Genomic DNA, 21,904 nt, shown 5'->3' with positions numbered 1-21,904 from the left:
AGCAATAGATCTCCCAGCACGGAGGTTGAGATCTAAGAATGGACAGACTGCCCGCTCAAGTGAGTCCCTGACCCCTGAGTAGCCTAACTGGGAGACATCCACCACTAGGTGCAGTCTGACACCTCACACCTCACATGCGAGGGTACACCCATAAGACAAAGCTTCCAGAGCAAGAATCAGACAGCAACACTCACTGTGCAGCAATATTCTATCTTCTGCAGCCTCCACAGCTGATACCAGGCAAACAGGGTCTGGAGTGGACCTCAAGCAAACTCCAACAGACCTACAGCTGAGGGTCCTGACTGTTAGAAGGAAAACTGACAAACAGAAAGGACACCCACAACAAAACCCCATCAGTATGTCACCATCATCAAAGACCAAAGGCAGATAAAACCACAAGATGGGAAAAAGCAGGGCAGAAAAGCTGGAAATTCAAAAAATCAGAGCGCATCTCCCCCTCCAAAGGAACACAGCTCATTGCCAGCAATGGATCAAAGCTGGATGGAGAATGACTTTGACGAGTTGAGAGAACAAGGCTTCAGTTGATCAAACTTCTCAGAGCTAAAGGAGGAACTACGTACCCAGCACAAAGAAACTAAAAATCTTGAAAAAAGAATGGAAGAATGGATAACTAGAATAATCAATGCAGAGAAGGCCATAAATGAACTGATAGAGATGAAAACCATGACACGAGAATTACATGACAATATGTGGAATACTATGCAGCCATAAAAAAGGATGAGTTCATGTCCTTTGTAGGGACATGGATGAAGCTGGAAACCATCATTCTCAGCAAACTATCACAAAAACAGAAAACCAAATACCACATGTTCTAACTCATAGGTGGGAATTGAACAATGAGATCACTTGGACACTGGAAGGGGAGCATCACACACCGGGGCCTATGGTGGGGATGGGGGAGGGGAGAGGGATAGCATTAGGAGATATACCTAATGTACATGACGAGTTAATGGGTGCAGCACACCAACATGGCACATGTATACATATATAACAAACCTGCACGTTGTGCACATGTACCCTAGAACTTGAAGTATAATAAAAAGATAATCCAAAAATCTGAAAAGATTCAATATAGTACATAAAAACAATTTTTTTATGGAAGAATATACGAATTCTATATTTTTTGTGGCTATCCTAGAAGCTGAGAAAGGTAAGAAAATTGATTTTCCCAGAGAGCCTTCAAAAGGAATACCAGCCATGCTGACATCTTTATTCAAGCCTGTATTAATAGAAAAAGGCAGAAAGGCAAACGTTTTTCTCCAACTACACTCTCAACAGAGGATGCTTCTGGTCATCAAAATCTGTGAGGTTTTCCGTATCAAGCAATTCTTCAGCACCAACTGGGTGTCCTATAATTTAATTCAGTTCTGTCACTAACTGTAGTGCAAACCCTACAGGTTAAGGGCTGAGTCCCTGAAGACTGCCTCCTTTTCAACTTCGAATGCCAAGCAATATCCTAGATTGTTTTAACCTGTGCTTCTGATTGACTGACTATAAATTAGAGGTACCCGTCTCAGGTTCAGTTATTTGCCAGAATTGCTCAGAGAAGTCTGGGAAATACTTTACTTACATTTACCAGTGTGTTATAAAAGCATATAAAAACATATAAATAAACAGCCAGATGAAAGATGCAAGAGCAAGATAGGGAGGAAGGAGCCTGGAGCTTCCATGATGCCTCAGGGTGCTCCACCTTCCCAGCATCTTCAGGAGTTCAGCAACCTGGAAACTCCCGGAACCCTGTCCTTTATGGTTCTGTACAGAAGTTTTATTATGTAAGCATGATTGACTACATCCGTGGCTATTGGTGATTAATTCATCTTCCAGCTTCTCTTCCTTCCCCATAGGTTGAAAATTGCAAACCTTTCTTCACTAGGTTGGTTCCCCTGACAAGTCCTCACCAGGAGGCTATCCAGGATACCCCAGCTAGTCCCCCAGGATCTAATCAGCATACAAAAAGGCACTAATCACTGTAAGATTCTCAGGGTTTTAGGGACTATGTATATAAAAAAAGGAGGAGTGTGTAGAGATCAAATATATTTTTCTTATTATATTTTATAATATCACATTTTTATTATATATTATAATATCACAAAGTTCCATAAGGCTCATTTCAAACTTTTAGCCTCAAGAATTATAAGATAACAAATGTATGTTTTGAGCTATTGCATTTGTGATAATTAGAGCTACAATAGGGAACTAAAATAAGCAGGTATTTTATTTAAGAAGAAATACAGCTGATTAACATAACGTGATGCTCAAGCTTATTAAGAGAAATTAAACTAAAATTATTATAATATTTCATTACCATCAGATTAGGCAAATATGAAAATTTAATAATGTCAGATTTATGGAGAGGATATTGATTAATTAGAATTCCACTCACTTTAGGTGGTGTAAATTTTAGGAAAATAGGGGCCGTGGGCAGTGGCTCATGTCTGCAATCCCAGCACTTTGGGAGGCCAAGGCAGGTGGATCACCTGAGGTCAGGAGTTCTAGACTAGCCTGACCAACATGGTGAAACCCCATATCTACTAAACACAAAAAATTAGCTGGGCGTGGTAGTACATGCCTGTAATCCCAGCTACTTGGAAGGCTGAGGCAGGAGAATCGCTTGAACCTGGGAGGCAGAGGTTACAGTGAGCCAAGATTGTGCCATTGCACTCTGGCCTGGGCAACGAGAGTGAAACTCCATCTCAATAAATAAATTAATTAATTAATTAATTAATTTTAGGAAAATAGGCACTAACTAATATATGAGTACATACATAACCTATAACCTAACTACCCCTAGGGATCTAGCTAAAAGAAAACACCATTTCTCTACACATATAACACTTCTGATAGCAAATGTGCTTTTTTTTTCACATGAAGCAGTTTTATATCTCTCTGGATATCAGCTGTGTGTCTCACAATTTAATCCAATTCTGATACTATTTACCTAGAGTTAGCATCAGGTCACACAAGTTAAATGTTTTGGTGTCACAAGACTAACACCATTTTTGATGCTAATTGCAAATCTGGGTCTCATGTACTTTGACTGACTGGCTATAAATCAGAGGCTTCTACCACCCTCTCCTCGGATTTGATAGTTTGCTAGAACAGCTCGCAGAACTTGGGAAAACACTTTATTTACATTCCATAGTTTGTTGTAAAAGACACAACTCAAGAACAGTAATATAGGTAATATGTTTCATAATAAAAAATTTTAAAAATGATTTTATTTCAGTGAAGAATAAATATGAAAAAAGTTGTTTTCTGGTCAAACTTTAAAATATTAATGTTTTAGTACTTTTAGTCAAAATATATTTTGTGGTTCTTAAATTTGCAATTTGGAAAATTATTAATCTTTAAAAAAATAAAAAATTTCTCATTCATTTATTCTTTAAATGGATATTTATTGATGCCTGTCCATGAAGTACTATAATTTTTCTATTTAGATTATTTGACTAAAAGATAAAGTATTTGCTTTAGCTATCCAAGATGCAATATTTTAAAAAGATTATATGAATATGCATCTCCACAGATGCCTACATTTCTACCACAGATAATCAGAGAAAGACCAATTTGTTTGCAAAACAGATCTAGTCTCATTAAACTTGACTTGATTATTTACACAAGTGTAGCAAGAACAGTGATCAACCATATAGGCCCTTTTAAGTCTGCTTTTAAAAAGGAATCTCTGATTAGACTTTTAAAAGTGTTCTCCCTGCTAGTAAGCCAAAGACTTGCCATAAGAATTTTCCTGTAATACCTACAAATGTAGGGCAATCCTTCTGTTTTTAAGAATCGCGAAATATTTTTGAGGTTCTAGGGCCTTCTTTCACGAGGCTTGGGAAACTTTAAAGCCAGATGTCAGGCCAGTTATTTACAAGGGCCTTTATTGGCTACATAAAGTCAACCTTAGTTTTTTAAAACTGTCTGATCATATCGGATTCTATGCACATTCTCAAATGTAACGTCCCATTTAAAGCCTTAATGATACTGTATAACCAAAGTTTCCAGTTGTCTCCTGTTACAAGGCAAGCAGATTCCTATTGAACTTATGCAAATAATGATATTGTCATAAAGTAAGAATACTCACAGATAGCTTTTGAATTCTAGAGGGATCAGGTAAAAAGAAAAAGTAATTATTTCATCTTTTTTCACAGAGGTATACTTTATCAAATTGCTGTAAGTTATAGATAGCTTAAGGGAAAAGAAAATGGTTTCCTTAAATCTGAAAAAGTAAAACATTAAAGAGCCAGCAATGTTTCAAACAAAAAGGCCATAAAATTAATAATCTATTTGTTCAGTCCCATGTAATTAATTCTTGTTCTGCCTGTTGTTGGGTTAGCAGTTTTACGAACCAATCAGTTTCTTCATTAGAGTCCTGGAAATTCTTTACCTAGTTCAATGGTGTGATCTTAAAGTTAGAAACCTGTATTTGTTAGAGTCTTTTTCATGAATCTTCTTGATGATGAAACATTTTAGGACTACAGATGCTTGCAAAAGCTTTCCGAATATCAGAGTAAAACAAGTAAACATCTACGGACATCAATGCTTAAAATGGACATAGTTAAAGATCTGATGAGAGAGTTCATTATAATAATGATGAAATTGACAAGGAAATTTGGATATTTCTATGGCATACAATATTTTAACACAATACCAAAATTATGCCTGATAAAAGTGTCAGGACACACCAAATTTTTAGAAATTTCATGTAATTTCTGTGACGCTCATAACATATCCATATAAATATAATTCAAAGAAGGTTAAACAACATTTTTTATTTGACAATGCTTCCCATACAAATTTAACATATCAAATAAGTCTAATTAGTGTGATACCGTTCCTTTTATAAAGAGCGAGAAATAATTTTTATATATTCCAGAAATCCCTAGAAATTCTCAAAGTTAGTTCAAGGTCAAAAATACTTAATTTAGAACTTAATTTTGGAAAGTTTGTAAAAAAAAATATCAAAGTTTTAAAACATATCAAAGGTTTAAAAGACAATCACAGGTCACTTTGAAACAATAGTCACTTATTTAACCAGAGTGATAGTTAAAAGACTTCAAAGGCAAATGCAGAAAGTTACATAGTTTTAGGGAAAATTATCCTTTCACTATTTGAATAAAGAGGAGTCAGTTTTTTTAAGTATTTGAAGACCTAATAACAAGAAGCACAGAAAATTATTTTAATAAAACACAGAATTTTTCTCCTAAGTGAGTTACTTAAAGGTAAAGAAAAAACTTTCACAACTAGTTTAAAAGAGAAGATCAAATTCTGGTTGTAGTTCAGTGGACTTTTGATATTAAGGCAGATTATTTTTTAAAATAACTTATAAACAAATCCATTCAAATCTTAGCCATCTTAACCACAGATACAATTCCTTTCCTAACATTATTTGATTATTTTTCCACAAACATACAACTTTACTTTTTATTTTTATTTATTTATTTATTTTGAGACTGACCCTGGCTCTGTCACCAGGCTGGAGTGCAGTGGTACGATCTCAGCTCACTGCAACTTCCAGCTCCCAAGTTCAATCAATTCTCCTGCCTCAGCCTCCTGAGTAGCTGAGACTATAGGCGTGCACCACCACACCTGGGTAATTTTTCTATTTTTAGTAGAGACAGGGTTTCACCATGTTGGCCAGGATGATATTGATCTCTTGACCTCGTGATCTGCCCATCTCGGCCTCCCAAAGTGCTGGGATTACAGGCATGAGCCACCACACCCGGCCACCTTTCTTGTATCTATTCAGTTTTGCCTATTCTCTTTCAATATGGCACAGTTCATGTTTACTAACAGACCCAAATATCTTTTTTTCTTCTGTAATAAAAAGCCAAGTGTAGAAAAACTTACATTCCACAATTATTGTTTCAGTATTTATCTGATTTGGAAAGTGATTTAGATATTCAATAAATATTCATTATTTAATTTAACTGAGTAAAAGTGCAAGGGAATAAGTTACCAAAGAGATCTGAAAAACTGTTTTAAAGTAGACATAACATCAAACAAAGCTAACCATCATCAAGTTATTTCCCTATAGGTATTTTCACTGCATGCACATGTTAGACAGCCATCATTAAAGCAAGAATCCTAAAAAGTTAACTATACTGGTTTTTTTTTTGTTTGTGCTTGAAATATATTAGTAATGCACACTGCACGTCACATATTTTCTTTATGATATTAAATATCTAGTAGAGATAAATGTATCTGCCTAGTAAATCCAGGTAAAATAAACATATTTAGCTCATATTATACCTAAAACTGAAAACTCAGAAGATGCAGTTTTTTTTTTTGAACCAGAGTCTCACTCTGTTGCCCAGGCTGGAGTGCAGTGGCGCAATCTCAGCTCACTGCAACCTCCGCCTCCCTCCGCGGTTTGAGTGGTTCTCCTGCCTCAGCCTCCCGAGTAGCTGGGATTACAGGAACGCATCACTACACCGGGCTAATTTTTGCATATTTAGTAGAGACAGGGTTTCACCATGTTGGCCAGGCTGGTCTCAAACTCCTGACCTCAGGCGATCAGCCTTCCTTGGCCTCCCAAAGTGCTGTGATTACAGGCGTGAGCCACCACGCCTGGCCACAGCTATTTTTAATAAATGAACAATATTAAACTAATCTTATTTACCAAAGATTTACCAATCATGAGAACTTGAAACACATTTTGAGTTAGTTTCTGTAATTCCAAGAGTTTAAGAAAAGTACTGATGTGCTGCAAAATGACATTTCAGTAAGTGAAGGACTGTGTATAAAAAGAGGTCTCATAAGGTTATAACGAAGTTGAAAAAGCCCTGTTACTTAATGGCTTTGTAGCATGGTTTGTAGTGTAATGCATTACTCACATGCTTATATGATACTACATGTCTATGTGTTTTTGTAAACAAACCAACTGAACTGCCAGTCATGTAAATTATAGCACAAACGATTATGTATAGTACATAATGCATGACACTGGTCATAAATGGAAACGGACCCAATAGTTCCACAGATAGTTTTTTTTTTTTTTTAATAAACGTAGAAATCCACCCTTCTGGTCTTAAAGTTTAAAACTTATATTTGTTTTATCTGAGTTCCTTCCTCAGGAAACATCCTTCAGGCCTGTCAAAAAAAGTATCGAATATCTGAAACTCACCAGATCACCACATTCAATGAGTTGGATTTCTTCCTTGCCCCTCCCTAGTTCCTGCCTTCTTACACATTCTTACATTACTTCACTGCTATACTGAACTGTACTTTTTATCATTATTTTAGACTGTACTTCTTGTACTTATTTTTAAAAATTGCTGTAAAACAGCCTCAGGTAGGTCTTGCAAGAGGTATTCCAGAAGAAGCCTTATCATTATAGGAGACAGCAGCTTCATACATGTTATTGACCATGAAAAACCTCCAGTGGGACAAGATGTGGAGGTGGAAGATAGTGATCTTGATGATCCTTGCCCCGTGTAGGCCTAGGCTAACATATGTACTTTGTCTTAGTTTTTAACAAAAATTTAAAAAGTTAAAAAACATTTGAAAATAGAAAAAAGCTATAGGATTTTTAAAATAAATATTTTTGTACCATTGTACAACGTGTTTGTGTTTTAAGCTGTTACTATAAAAGTCTGAAAGTTAAAAAAATTAAAAAAGATTATAAAGTAAAAAAGTTAGAGTAAGCTAAAGTTAATTTATTATTAAAGAAAGTTTTTATATAAATTTAGGGTAACCTAAGTGTACAGTGTTTATAAAGTCTACAGTAGTGCCCAATGATGTCTTGTTTTTCGCCTTCACTTACCACTCACTCATTGACTCACTCAGAGCAATTTCCAATCCTGCAAGGTCCATTTATGATAAGTACTCTATGCAAATGCACCATTTAAAAAATCTTTTATAGCATATCTTTTTCTATATACTTTTGTGTTACAACTGCTTACAGCATCCAGTACAATAACCTCCTATATAGGCTTGTGGCTAGGAGCAAATGGCTACACTAGGTAGCCTAGGTATATAACAGACCATGCTGGCTAGTTTTGTGTAAATACACTCTATAATGTTTGTGTAACCAAACTCACGTTTGGCTGCTTGCTGCTCAGAAAGCCAGACACTGGAAGTGAGGTTTGGTGGAAGGAAAGCAGGTTTATTCAAGTGGTAACTGCTTGGGAGACAGCCATATTCTGGTCTCAAAAAGCCATGGCAAACTTTCAGGCTAACTAAAGGGGCTTTAAGGGGAAAGGTGGCATGGAAACTATGTGCATGAGTGGTGTGGGGTATAGATCTGCTTGTCATCCAGTGGTTATCTTGAGTAATGGACTATCCAGAGGCCTGGCTGGTATCAGGTTATGGATCAACTGTGCAACTGCCATCTCTACTTCATGCCAGGATTGTGTTTTTTGTTTATTTGTTTGTTTGAGATGGAGTCTGGCTCTGTCACCCAGGCTGGAGTCAGTGGCGCAGTCTCAGCTCACTGCAAGCTCCGCCTCTCGGGTTCACGCCATTCTCCTACCTCAGCCTCCCGAGTAGTGGGACTACAGGCGCCCGCCACCACGCCGGCTAATCTTTTGTATTTTTAGTATACATGGGGTTTCACCGTGTTAGCCAGGATGGTCTCCATCTCCTGACCTTATGATCCGCTCGCCTCAGCCTCCCAAAGTGCTGAGATTACAGGCTTGAGCCACTGCACTCGCCCATGCCTGGTTTGTTTTAAGATTAGCCTTTGGAGTTCTCCAGTGAACAGGTAGTTAGATATATGTGTAGCAAGAAACGAAGGGAGGGAAGGGTTACTTTTAGAGAAACCTAGCAAACTGACTACACTGGTTACATTTGCATGGTGACAAAATCCTCTAATGGCTCATTTCTCAGAACGTATGGTATCCTCATTGTTAAGCAACACATGACTGTACTTAATTTATATAAGCTCTTAGTTTTCCTTAAGCCAATTAAATAAAGCTCTTTTAAAAGTTAATTTTGTCAATACCATCTGTAGATAGAAGAATATCACATATAGATTGCATACATACATAGATGTGCATAAGCACATAGACAGAAGGAAATACAGATCATATAGCTTCTGTATTAGTCTGTTCTCACATTGTTATATAATAACTATCTAAAACTAAGTAATTTATAAAGAAAAGAGGTTTGACCCGATGTGGTGTCTCATGTCTGTAATCCAACACTTTGGGAAGCCAAGGCTGGTGGATCACTCGAGCTTGGGAGTTCAAGACCAGCCTGGCCAACAAGGTGAAACCCCATCTCTACTAAAAATACAAAAATTAGCCCGGCATGATGGTGGATGCCTCTAATCCCAGCTACTAGGGAGCCTGAGGCAGAAGAATCGCTTGAACGCAGGAGGCAGAGGTTGCAGTGAGCGGATGGATTGTACCACTGCAATCCAGCCTGGGCAACAGAGTAAGACTCCATCTGGAAAAAAAAAAAAAAAAAAAAAAAAGAAAGAAAAAAAAAGTGGTTTAATTGACTCGCAGTGCTACAGGCTGTCCAGGAAGCATGGCTGCAGAGGTCTCAGGAAACCTATAATCATGGTAGAAGGCAAAGGGGAAACAGGTACTTTCCACATGCCTGGAGCAGGAGGAAGAGAACAGAGCAGGAGGTGCTACACGGTTTTAAGCAATCAGATCTCATGAGAACTCACTCACTATCACAAGAACATCAAGCTGGAAATCTGCCCCCATGATCCAATTACCTCCCTCAAGCCCTTCCTCCAACATTGGGGATTATAGTTACGTGAGATTTGGGTAGGGAAACAAATTCAAATGATATCAGCTTCTGTTTGCAAATTTATGTCATGTACTATGTACAATAATAAAAAACTCACTAGTAGTTTATAAAATAATATTAATCAGAAGGTCGATGAAATAAAATTTTCTTCATTGATAGTTAACACTTTCTACTACTATTTGTGAAAAGAAGTTTTAAGATTTTTTATTTGCCAGTTTCTAAATAAAGTTGACCCTTGAACAACACAGGTTTGAAAGGTGGAGGTCCACATATACACCAATATTTTTTCAGCCAAATGCAAATAGAAAATACAGTATTCCTGGGATGCAAAACCCATGCCTATGGAGGGCTGACTTTTTGTACATGTGGGTTCCAGGAATGGCTCTTAGGTAAGACAAGGCAAAAAAATTACATCTCAAATGCACAGAGTTTAAACCTGTGCTTTAATACCATCATTTTCAGAAAGAATGGTGTAGGTAAAGGCCCAGTTAAAATAAGATGGCCAAAAAAAGCAACGTAAACAAAGGTAAGATTTGTTCTATAGATTTAAGCTGAGACCTCTCCAGTGTAAGAGTTTCTAGTGATTTAGCCTTTTTTTTTTTTTTTTTTTGCTTTCTTGTGCAGAGAGAGATCCACACTTTCAAATGGAGATATTCTTTATATATTGATTTCTTTTTCCTAACAAAAGGGTCTCACAATAACTGGCTGAAATAGTCCTTGTGCCAGAAAGGTGTATTTTGGAGACTAATTCAGCTACACAGGCTGCTTCTCAACCCAATTTGTGTTTCTTTAACTAGATTACTGAGTTCAGTGTGGAGCTCATTAATAAGTAGGGCAAACAGAGCATTTTCATGGACTCAGCATGGATAGACTAGAATCTTTTATAAATAATACTTCTAACCTTTACTTATAGTCAGAAACAGGTTCTTTGTTTGTTTGTTTGTTTTTTGAGACAGTCTCGCTTTGTTGTCCAGGCTGGAGTGCAGTGGCACAGTCTGGGCTCACTGCAAGTTCTGCCTCTCAGGTTCATGCCAGTCTCCTGCCTCAGCCTCCCGAGGAGCTGGGACTACAGGCGCCCACCAACACGCCTGGCTAATTTTTGTATTTTTAGTAGAGACAGGGTTTCACCGTGTTCAGGTGGTCTCGATCTCCTGACCTCGTGATCCACCCACCTCAGCCTCCCAAAGTGGTGGGATTACAGGCACGAGCCACCTTGCCTGGCCCATCCTTTTTCTTTTCACAGGATTGAATGATCAGTTAGGGTTTGTTTAGTTTTTTAGGAAGTACTTTGGGTTTTAAGAGGTTATTTTCTTAACCCTTTTCTTTGTCTATCTTGGAAGATTAAGTAATCAAATCTTTGATATATTTCTCAGTACCTCCCGTTTGGCTTTAGCCATCTATTTTCAGGGTTTACCAGGTCCCAGTATCATGTAAATGTAAAGTTGCCAAAGGTCATAGTCTTGGATCATTTACTCCAGTGAGTATTCTAAACTTCTTGGCAATTTTATGGAAGTTTCCTTCGGGACAGGAAAACATTTCACTTTTTCTCTGTGCTCGAGATTTTGATCAAAATGAACAGGTGGTTAAAGAAGCACATCTGATTGTTCTGAAGGCCTAATTTTGTAAGGCACTTGTTTAATTTTGTTTTTATTCTTAGGGTGAGAAGGTAACTAAGCTAAAATGTTAGTAGATTCAGAGCAGGCAGAGAAGAATAGAAAGAGAGAAAGTGTAGTTGGAGAGAGTCAATATACTGTTATTTCTAATCAATTAATTGCTTACACTTTTCTTTTGCCTTTTGTAAGGATTTTAGAGAATGCATATATTCTCATCTAGTCTTTTAGAAGCTCTGCATGCCAAACATACATTCTCCATTGTTTCTGTGGCATTTGTAATCTTTTTTTTACTCTATCGCACCTTGAAAGTGAACAATTTTATATAGTTTAAGACTTTCATGCTCTAGTGAATATGTCTCTGAGTTACCTTTGGTAAGTTTCACCAATTTCTCTAGAAAAGCACATATTCTTGGTCTATAGTTCTTATAGATGAAATTGGCTGGAGTTCCACATGGAGGAGTTCTAGACTTCTTGGATCTAGATGAATCCATGACCCTTGTCTTCTTGTAATCTTACCTACTGGAGACCTCCCTACTGCACCCAGCCAGTTTCTGTCTGACACAGTATAACATCCCAAATAAAAAAATAAATAAATAAACTTCAAAACATAGGTTTTAACTGACATTTTTCCCTGAGAGTCCTGGTTGGTGGGAAGTGAGGAAGAAAGATACTGAGTTAAAACTCAATATGTTTTTATTAGCAATTCTCCATTGCATGGGAATATATTTTCTTTTAATTTGTTCATCTATTGTCTGGATAGAAAAGACAGAATGGAAACTAAAAGCAAACTGAAGCTCATAAAAGGAAATAACTAAACACATAACAAAACAAGATCAGAGTATTTTGATGTTAGATTTTCTACTTCTGCCATTTGGAGAAACCAGGGTATTGCAGAAATTAATAAGGCAGCATTTTATGGATTGACTTGTTCTGGTAAGAAGAGACCCCCAACTCTTTCATTACAGAGAAACAATGTAAACTAAGCACCAAACTCCGTATCACTACAAATAGCTATTCTAATCTGCATGTCAGAATAAAATTTACACATTCATAGTATGTGGATATTTAAAAGAACCTTTAAAAGACATGTTTTTAGGCACTTTCCCTGAATAAGGAAGAACTCCTATGCTTCAGCTGCCTTCTCTATACAACTGAACTCATCTGTTAACAGGATTAATTTTAATAAGCAATTTCTAAGCTCTAACAAAAATTAGTCACTGTTTTTCACACTAAACTCAGTAGGAAAAGAATGTTCCCCCAATTTTATAGACAGAAAACTGTACAGTGAGGAATAACGTGTCCATCAATATTATCATAGATGAAGTTGGTAAGGTAAGATGCATAATCAGTTTGTCAGCTCTTGGTATCTTTATAGCAGTTTGGATTCATTCTTGGTGTTTCTTTTGCCCAGGTGGAATTCACCTAAATTTTAGAGGGTTGCAGGCCATGGAGGGGCGGATTCAAGAGAAGCTCTTGAAGAAGACAGGACTATCCACAGGCAGGTGGTCCCTGAGGAAATGAATTGGCTTCCAGGATCCACTCCTCTTTACCAACTAGTAGAAACCATCCTTGAATATGGTGAATAGGTAAGTGACTTCTTCTAGGAAGTTACTTGCACTTGATTTTTTTTTTTTTTTCTAACAAAAGGGTCTTATAATAACTGGCTGAAAATAGTCCTCATGCCAGAGAGGCATATTTTGGAGACTAATTCAGCTACACAACCTGCTTCTCAACCCAGTCTGTGTGGAGAACACTAGGTTTGTGTGTGTGTAGATGACTAACTTAAGTCAGAATTAGCCCTTGGATACAGAGAAACTTAAGGTATATAGAGGATGTGTTCACACTTGTTTCCACAGCAACAGGATTTCCCCCCTGAGCTTAATCCCTAAATGTCAATTTGATGTTTTCACTCTAAATTTTAAAATCATATCTTAGCTAAATCTAATACCATTTGTAACATTTCAGAATTCTAACAGATATGGATAACCTCAGACCTCACTGTAGTGAAAAAATAAATAATTAGCACTTCTTAGTTCATTTTGGAAGATGTAATAAATGATAAAAATAGAGTTAAAAGACATTTTATTGTTGTTTTTCCTTTTAAATTTGCTTTATTTTTTCTCAGAGGTATAACAGGGCATTTAAATAAAAGTATGATAGGGTAGTATCATGCCTGAAACAGTACAATAATGAAGACATTTCTTGTGCGTTAGTAATTTACTAGTTCTTGATGACTTTGGATCCAGTCACACGCTTTCTTCGATGTGTGATTTCTAGTAAAATCCCAACTCTAATTCTGTACTGTGTCAAAAACTCCCTAAAAATACAAGTGTTAAAATAATCCCCCTAATTTAAAATTCAAACTTTATACATTTTAAAATATTGAATTTGGCCACACACTGTGCAGATAACAGTTTTTTATCATTTTCAGGGAATTTTACTGTCATCTATACTTGATATTCACAACTTAAAAAGTTTCTTTTAAATTCTACAAGGTAATGGTTATAAGGTGACACTATCTTTTACACTAATCTCCTCTTCAGTCTCCGGAGAAGAGCTGTAAGAATCTTGAAAAGCAAAACAAAAAAATATGCTACCCTTAATTGTACAAATATAGTCATTAACGGCGTAATGACATTTTGGGCAGTGATGGAACACATATACATCAGTGACTTCCTAAGTTATCATATTGTATTTGTACTGTAGCTGTTTTAGGTTTAAATAGGTTTTGATGGACAAATCTTTACCATGGTGTTTCAATTGCCTACACTATTCAGTATACAACATATTGCACAGATTTGTAGTTGAGCAGTAATAGGCTAGGCCATATAGCCTAGGTGTGTAGAAGGCTATGCCATCTAGGTTTGTGTAAGTTCACTCTGAAGTACATTCTTCAAGTACACTTTATAATGTTTACACAATGATGGAATCACCTAATGATGCATTTCTCAGGATGCAACCCTGTCATTAAGCAACACATGACTGTACCAAACTGTCAAGGATGAGGCCATATACAGTCTATAACCCTCCATAGGAACTTTTGTAAACACTGGAAATGCTTGACTATTGAGGCCTGGAGCAACGGAAACACCATGTAGCTAATGGTTCTATTCAAAAAAATTGTCACTTCTCTATTGTCCTTTTCATTAGTCACTGCCAATTTTCTGTTTTGCCAGTTTCATTTTTCCTCCAGACAAACATCCTGTAAGGCATTAAAAAGAAGGGTGGGAGACTAATTAGTGTGTCAAGGGGAACTAGAGGTATGGTGAGAAATTCAGAATCTCATTTTCCTTTCCCCCCTTAGAATTGATTTTGCTGTCAGCATTTAAAAAATAACAAATGGATGTGCTTCTATTATTTGATGGAGATAAAGTACTTTTTCCTCTCCAAGTATAATTTCCTGCAAATTCTATTAACCAAAAATATATTTCAGAATCAAAATTATTAAAAATTTTGAATGTCTTAATCTAATTGTGACTATAAAATGGATTGATTTGTATTTGTTTATAAATGTAATTAGGATAAATCCAAATAGAAGTGAAATAAAAGATATATAATTAGATTAGAGTACTTGCCAGAAAAGTAATGATTTTTTTAAAAAACTATGCAGCATGGGGAAAATTTTGCAATCTGTTATTACAAGTATTATACTTATATAGTTTGTTTAGTTGCAGATTAAATGAGAGGTAAGATTTTGTTGTTGCATTTTTCTTTTAAACCACCTCTAGACTTGTTTGCTTCTAAGTAGAAAGTCCTGTTTTGTAGTATGGTTTGTAAATGTTGGCAGGAAGGTGTCACAGGTTAACTCTTATTAATGCTTTTTTTTTAAGAAAGGAGTGGGCAGGCACCAGTTCTGTCTATAAACTCTTTTTATTTCATACTGAGAATAGGTGAGATTTGATAGTTTCACATTGTTATCTTGTTTTGATTGATAGTCACATCCTTCCCATTTGGGCATTAGTGATACGGAAAAGTTAGACTCTTTTGCCAGGGGTGTCATTAATCTGAGTTGTTAGGTATTGATGACCTGAATGTTAACCCTACATTGCAGTTCCACTAATTTGTAAGCTTTTCTGGTTTCTGCTCTTTCCTCTTGTCCTGTTTCCCAAGTGATCAATTTCTGTCAGGCTTGTTTGTTTCCAACTGGATTGCTTTTTTATAGTTTGATTCAAAGATACTGATTTAGTCCACCTGTCCTTCCTCTGGAATGGTACCCAGATCTTATTTTATTTTATTATTTTATATTTATTTATTTGGTGGCAAAGAATTCATTTCTTCTGTGTTCCCCACCACCCCTCACTTTCCTGTTTTTAGTGATCAATTGTTTGTGCAAGTTATTTTAGTGATAATGCACTGTGGTTGGTTAACAACAAACTTGCAGGATACATGAAAGCAGATGTTTTAGTTTTCTTTGCATGGGGAAGGTAGCCCCTCCCTCCCTTCTTTTCCTTCCTTCCTTCTTCTCTCCCTTCCTTCCTTCCTCCCCACTCCTTCCGTTTCTACTTTTCTCTCTTCCTTCCTTTTCCCTTCCCTCCCTCCCTCCCTCCCTCCCTTCCCTCCCTCCCTCCTTCCCTCCCCTCCCCTCCCTCCCTCCCTCCCTCCCTCCCTCCCTCCCTCTCCCTCCTCCTCCTCCTTCCTTCCTTCCTTCCTTCCTTCCTTCCTTCCTTCCTTCCTTCCTTCCTTTCTTCCTTCCTTCCTTCCTCTTTATTCTTTCCCAGCTTTGCTACAGGAAGGCATATTTCAGTTCTTATAGTGGGGCTAGAGAAGATACCAGAAGGTGGAAGAGCATTGGGTTAGGACTCAGGGTGAATCCTCACACCCATATACTTCAAAACAAACAGACAGGAATAAAGAAACTCAAGAAATTGTCCTTTAAGGAATGGATATAATTTTCTCTGACTCCTTTCAAGGTCTTGTTTTCGTCATCATCTGTGGAAAGCTGGACAAATGAGTCATGTTCTTCTCACTTGGCTTTCAACAACTTGGTTAGAAACTAATGAACTTCTATCAATTAAAAAATAATCGCTTTCTCCTAGTGGAGAAGTTAAGGGCAGTTGTTAGGAGTTAGAAGGAAGACTGTGGAAGTACCAAGTGACGAACGAGGGCAGACCGAGGAGGAGAATCCATGTGGCTGAGTCCTGGTGGAGAAGCTCAGGGCTCTGCCCCCGGGTCAGCTTCATCTGTTGCCTCATCCTCTCTGCACTACTCGCAGCACATTTCCCAACCTTTCTGACCCCTAGTTTCTTCATTTGTGAATCAAAAAATTATATCTATTTCCCAGAGTTATGGTGAGGATTAAAGAAGATAATATTATCTCTGAACTGTGTCTTCTTGAGGGCTGGGATTTTGTCATTTGCACCTAGCTATGCCACAGAGTCTAATACAGTGCCTGGCACACAGGAGGTGCTCAGTAAACATCTAGTTGAAGGAAAGAGAGCAAGGAATCTAACAGAGCGGGATATTAAAGAAGTAGCTCAGAAAAATAAGCAGGAAAACAGAAAGAAAAATAGAAAGATGAAGCATGGAGAGCTATTTAGACCTCCAGGTTAAAACTGATGCAGCCTGGAGTCATGGCCTCCCTTCTCATGTCTCCCAGGAAGAGCTCTCTTACTGTCTTTTTCTAAAGCCATCAAAATGTAAATTGGAAATATAGGATAAAAGTAGGTAGTGATAGCACACTGAGGGAAATATTTCTTTTTAAATATGTTTATAAGCCAGACCCCACTTCCTCAACTTGTCTAATGCTGATGGTAATTTGTTCAAGTATTCCCATTTCAACCCATAGATTCCTGAGAACTGCAAGGTCACTGCCACTACTCACGCTGACCCACTTGTGGCAACCTCTAAAATTGTCCAATGTATTGTTGTTTTATTTAGGCTAGCAAACACGGAGGAGTAGTTGTTAGTCTTGTTCCCTATTTTCTCAGTGATTTTTATTAATCTTCATTTGACACTCTGAGAAATGCATGTGGGTTGTAGACAGCCAGTTCAGAAAGGTCATCTAATGTCAGCCCAGCTCGTGGTGCATTGCAAATGAATCCTGACTACAGTGCAGTGGCATTTTGGTGCTTTATTTATCACAAGTTTTGAATAGTTATCTCACACTTCACCCCTGCAAATTATATCATGTCATTGTGAATTTTGGAGATCACTCCTCTCTATTTACATCAAGATCAGAACTTGATGTTATCATGAAATTTTCTATGAAAAAATATATTTTTGATGTTCATTAGTGCCTCGAAACTCTAAATAATAAACCAGGTATACTGACAAGAAAAAGAAGGCATGGAGATGGTCATTTCATTAAATCATCAATATAAGAGATGGCACCTAATGAAAACACAACTAAACAACAAAACAGCAAAATTTCCCAAACAAAATCCAGGTACAGGTTGGGCATGGTGGCTTATGCCTGTTGTCTGTTCTCCCAGCACTTTAGGAGGCCAAGGAAGGAGGATCGATTGAGCCTAAGAGTTTGAGACCAGCCTGGGCAACATAGCAAGGCCTCATCTCTACAAATTAAAAAAAAAAAAAAATTAGCAGGGCATGGTAGTGCACATCTGTGGTCTGTTACTTGGAAAGCTGAGGTGGGAGAATTGCTTGAGCCCCTGCTGTGAAAAGCTGCAGTGAACCGTGATCATGCCACTCCACTCCAGCTTAGGCAACAGAGTGAGACCATGTCTGAAAATAAAAATAATAATCAAAGTGTATATATTTTTAAAGCCAATGTTTTGACCTAACTGAAAGACCCATGCATTTGTTGAGAAGAGCATAGTTAACCAAGAAAAAGAAGCTTTACATCTCACCCAGAGGCACTTGCTACTTCTATTTTGGGATCATGATGACAGCAGATTCCCAGTCCTCACAGAGTGCTGGATGGTCAGGAACTGTGACCTCAGAGCTTTGAGAAGTGAGGGAAGCTGCACTGTTTTCCCGGTTGTTCTTTCAAATCCATAGAGTAGCTCTTCCACATAAGGTGGAAGCATCAGAGTGATGAAGTGCTCCAGTTTGCAGCTCTTCTTTCCATAAGACAGGTCATTTCTAGGCTCAAATCTGTTAACTTCATGCCCTTTATGCATATTATATTCTCAGCTTTCTAGCATGTACATTGTTTTTAAATGAGAAGCAAAAGTTGATCCTTCAGAATGGTTACTCAACACAAAAAAGAAGGCTAATAAGAGTGAAAGAAGACAGGTTTAGTATCAGTGAGTTTTAATTGAACACCTACTGTGTTCCAGCACTGTTCTGGGCATTTCAAAACAGAACAGAGAAATAGTAGCTACAGAGGGTTGACACATAGCTCTGTATCCTGGTTATTGTCAAGGGGTGGGTGAATTAGTCTTACAGTAAATTATGTTGACGTGGCACCTCAGACATGGGGCCTTTCTAACTTGTTTTCTGTCTTGTGCATTTTGTAGCCTACTGGAAATGTCAGTGTGATGTTCTGTCTTGCAGAATAATTCACTTAATCTATTAGAGTGATAAGTGATAGGCCTCTGCTAAAGCAGAGAGAGCACATGGTGCCATTGAAAATAAAATGTCCTTGGCTTCTCTCACTACTCATATACTTGTGACACTGTGTTTCTTTTTCTTTATAAAATGGGCTTTCCTCATGCTATTGTTAGGGCAGAAAGGTCACATAGCCTTTGGCTTATTGTTTAGAGCTCTCAGAGAAGAACTTATTATTTTTTAATTGCATTTCCTCTCCACTACATTAGAAGCATATCAAATTGGAAAAATCAGGGTAGGATGGACTAAGGGCTTCCTTTACCTGTGAAGGGCACCACATTTTTTAAACTAAAAATCTTGCAAAACTTGGTCTTTTACACTTCAAAGTAAAACATTTACTCGAAGGACACTGTGTTCTCAAATATCCTCCTATTTGTCTTCACAACAGCCCTGAGAGGTAGAAGAATGGAATAAATATTACTGTCATCATCATATAAATGTGGCAACTGAGGCTCAAAAAGAGTACATGCCTTGTTTAAGGTAATTTAAGGATATACTTGATAAGTCTGTAAATATTTGTTAGTCATAGGGTAATTGACAGAGGCGAAAATACAACTTGAATTTTTAGCTCCATGTCTTCCCACTACGTTAGTTTTCCACTAACATAAACAACCAGATTCAACATGTTAATTTATTACAATAATGATTGTGTGAGATCTCAAACACAAAAATGTGTAAAGCGGAAGAGAATTGTCCCTGATTCAGAAGTTATCTTTCTAGACATTGAAAGCCTAAGACAAGTAAGAGGTGGTTCCTTGCTTTGGAAATCCGCTTCAATAAATTTTTGCAATGAAAGCTATTACTTCTCACATACGGAAATTGACAATAAAATGATAATGTATAACTGGATTATTTACAAACAACCTCTGTCTTACAACAATGGGTTTTTGTTTTTTTCCATTATTCTAGGTATTTATTTCATCAATCTTAGAGAGATTTTCCTCTCAAGCTTTGTAGATGTCAGCTCGTTACTTGTGACAGTGAATGACTGGCTGGCTAATCTCAACCTTGGTTCAGCAGCAAAGCGAACTTTCTCACCAAGGATGGCCATTCTTGAAAAGACATATCTGGGTCAGTGAGTGCAGGTAGATGTGCTGTGTTCAATTAATGCAATGGCAGTGTACCAAACTGAGATCCTTCTCCTCTCGTCTCCGATGCAAGCACCTGTTCCTTAAATCTGTTCATTTCCCCTTGCTTTTGGAAGTTAGCACAAGGGATTGGTAGTAGAACTGTATATGCATTTCAAGAACACTTCTGTTAGTGACCGTGTGTAAAAATGTTGTTTGCTTTAAGGTTTCAATCATCTTGCTCTAGAGAGGACAGTATTTTAGTAACTATGATCCTTTTGGAACCCCAATAGATGCTTCTATCCTACGTGGACTGAGGAAGAGAGTAAAGGGAAAGGGAATTGGCCAGGAGGGAAGGAAGTAAAAGAAATTCAAACACAGGAGACTTCAAGCCCTCAATAAATATTTCTGTCATCTTTTCAAATAAATAGAAACTCATATTTGCATCGTTTACAAAAGAAATTCTCATTTAAGAAGGATATTATTATTCTAATATGATTCCCTTTTTATTGATGGGATAACTGAGACTCGTCAATAAGTAAATTGTCCTAATTCACTCAGCAGGTAAGTAGTGAATAAAGCCTCCACCTGGTTCTCTTTTCACAACCACACTTTCCTCTACTCTCCTTACCCTTTCAATTACCATTGGAGGTCCTTCAGGGCAAGGGCTGCATCTTCAATATTGCGACTTTCCCTCCCGGCATATTTGACAGTCTGTGCACACAGTGGTAAATCAGTAAGTGCTGTCATCTGTCTGCTGGGTAATAGTCTTTTGTGAATTAGTGAAATGGTGTTTTTCCTTCTCAATGTAGCGTAGCTGAGTGACCTCATCTGCTATCTGCACAGCTTGCTGTCATCACAGCAGTAGCCCCTGGCTACCGGGCCAGTTTGTGTTCAGAGAGCCATCTTTCAGTCTCCCAGGTACATGTGGTTCTCAACAGAATTGCTGACTTTCAAGCATTTTAGAGGAAGACAAGATTTCATGTCTACAAAAACAAGACAGCAAGAGCTCTGGCAAGCAGACGTCGTAATCTTGCTAAGTTTAGCCTTTATGATGAATCATCTAGAAGCTGTTATTTGCTCTGGGTCTTTGGCTGTTTTATTTTTAGAAAAATCTGAATTTCAGTTAAATCCATTTACTGGTACATAATCAGAGTGGATCCAGTCCAAACGAGGTAATTATGGGTCAGCTGGAGGTGATTATCTCCATCCACGAGATAGCCCCAAGCTAGGAAGCTCTATGCAGGACTTGTAAAGCAACATTTTCTTCCTCGTGACCAATTTTGTAGTTATGAAGCTTTTTAGGGGCTTTTCTTGTGTCATCTTAACTTGGTTTGTTAGTCTTTCTACCTTTTCTTGGAAAAAATAAATCTTCTCACCAAAATTCTGTCTGAAACAGTGAGAAAGAAAGAATGTGATTGTGCTGAATTGATACTCATAGGCATGTCTGCTGCATTCAGGCCATCTTCATTTTGGGTGTCCTTTTCTGAGATTATTTTACAAAGTTTTCCAGGGCAACTTCAACCCAGCCTCCATGATCAGAGAAGAGATTTCACAGGGATAGTCTTTCTCTTTAAATTTGGCATCTCTTAAAGTTCCAAAGAAAGATTGGCAATGCACTTTGCTTTATATCTATTAACAGGAGAAAGCAAATGAAATCATTTTAAATGGGTTGCTTCTGCTGGGCTGGTTTTTGTCTCTAATGGGTGGGAGGATGCTTGGTGTGGCAATTAGGATTTCTTAGCTCCCAGCATGTGCTTTTCCCTGTGTGTCAGTTGTTTTTGTATTGTTGAACAGTCGGCACCTCCCTCATCTTATCTCTTAATTAGGCTTCTGCTTCCCCTTTATCTTGCCTCACTGCCTTGTGATGGACTCCAAGAGGTACTAATAAATGTATCACTAACATCACATGCTTAGATCTTGTAGTTTTCACCACTCGGGGTCTTGGCAGGAAAAAGCAGAAATGTCTATTATTTCGACTGTGTTAGAAAT

The sequence above is a fragment of the Macaca thibetana genome, chromosome 4, assembly GCF_024542745.1.
Source record: "Macaca thibetana thibetana isolate TM-01 chromosome 4, ASM2454274v1, whole genome shotgun sequence".
In the NCBI taxonomy this organism is placed as follows: domain Eukaryota; kingdom Metazoa; phylum Chordata; class Mammalia; order Primates; family Cercopithecidae; genus Macaca; species Macaca thibetana.
This window is presented reverse-complemented; position numbering follows the sequence as displayed.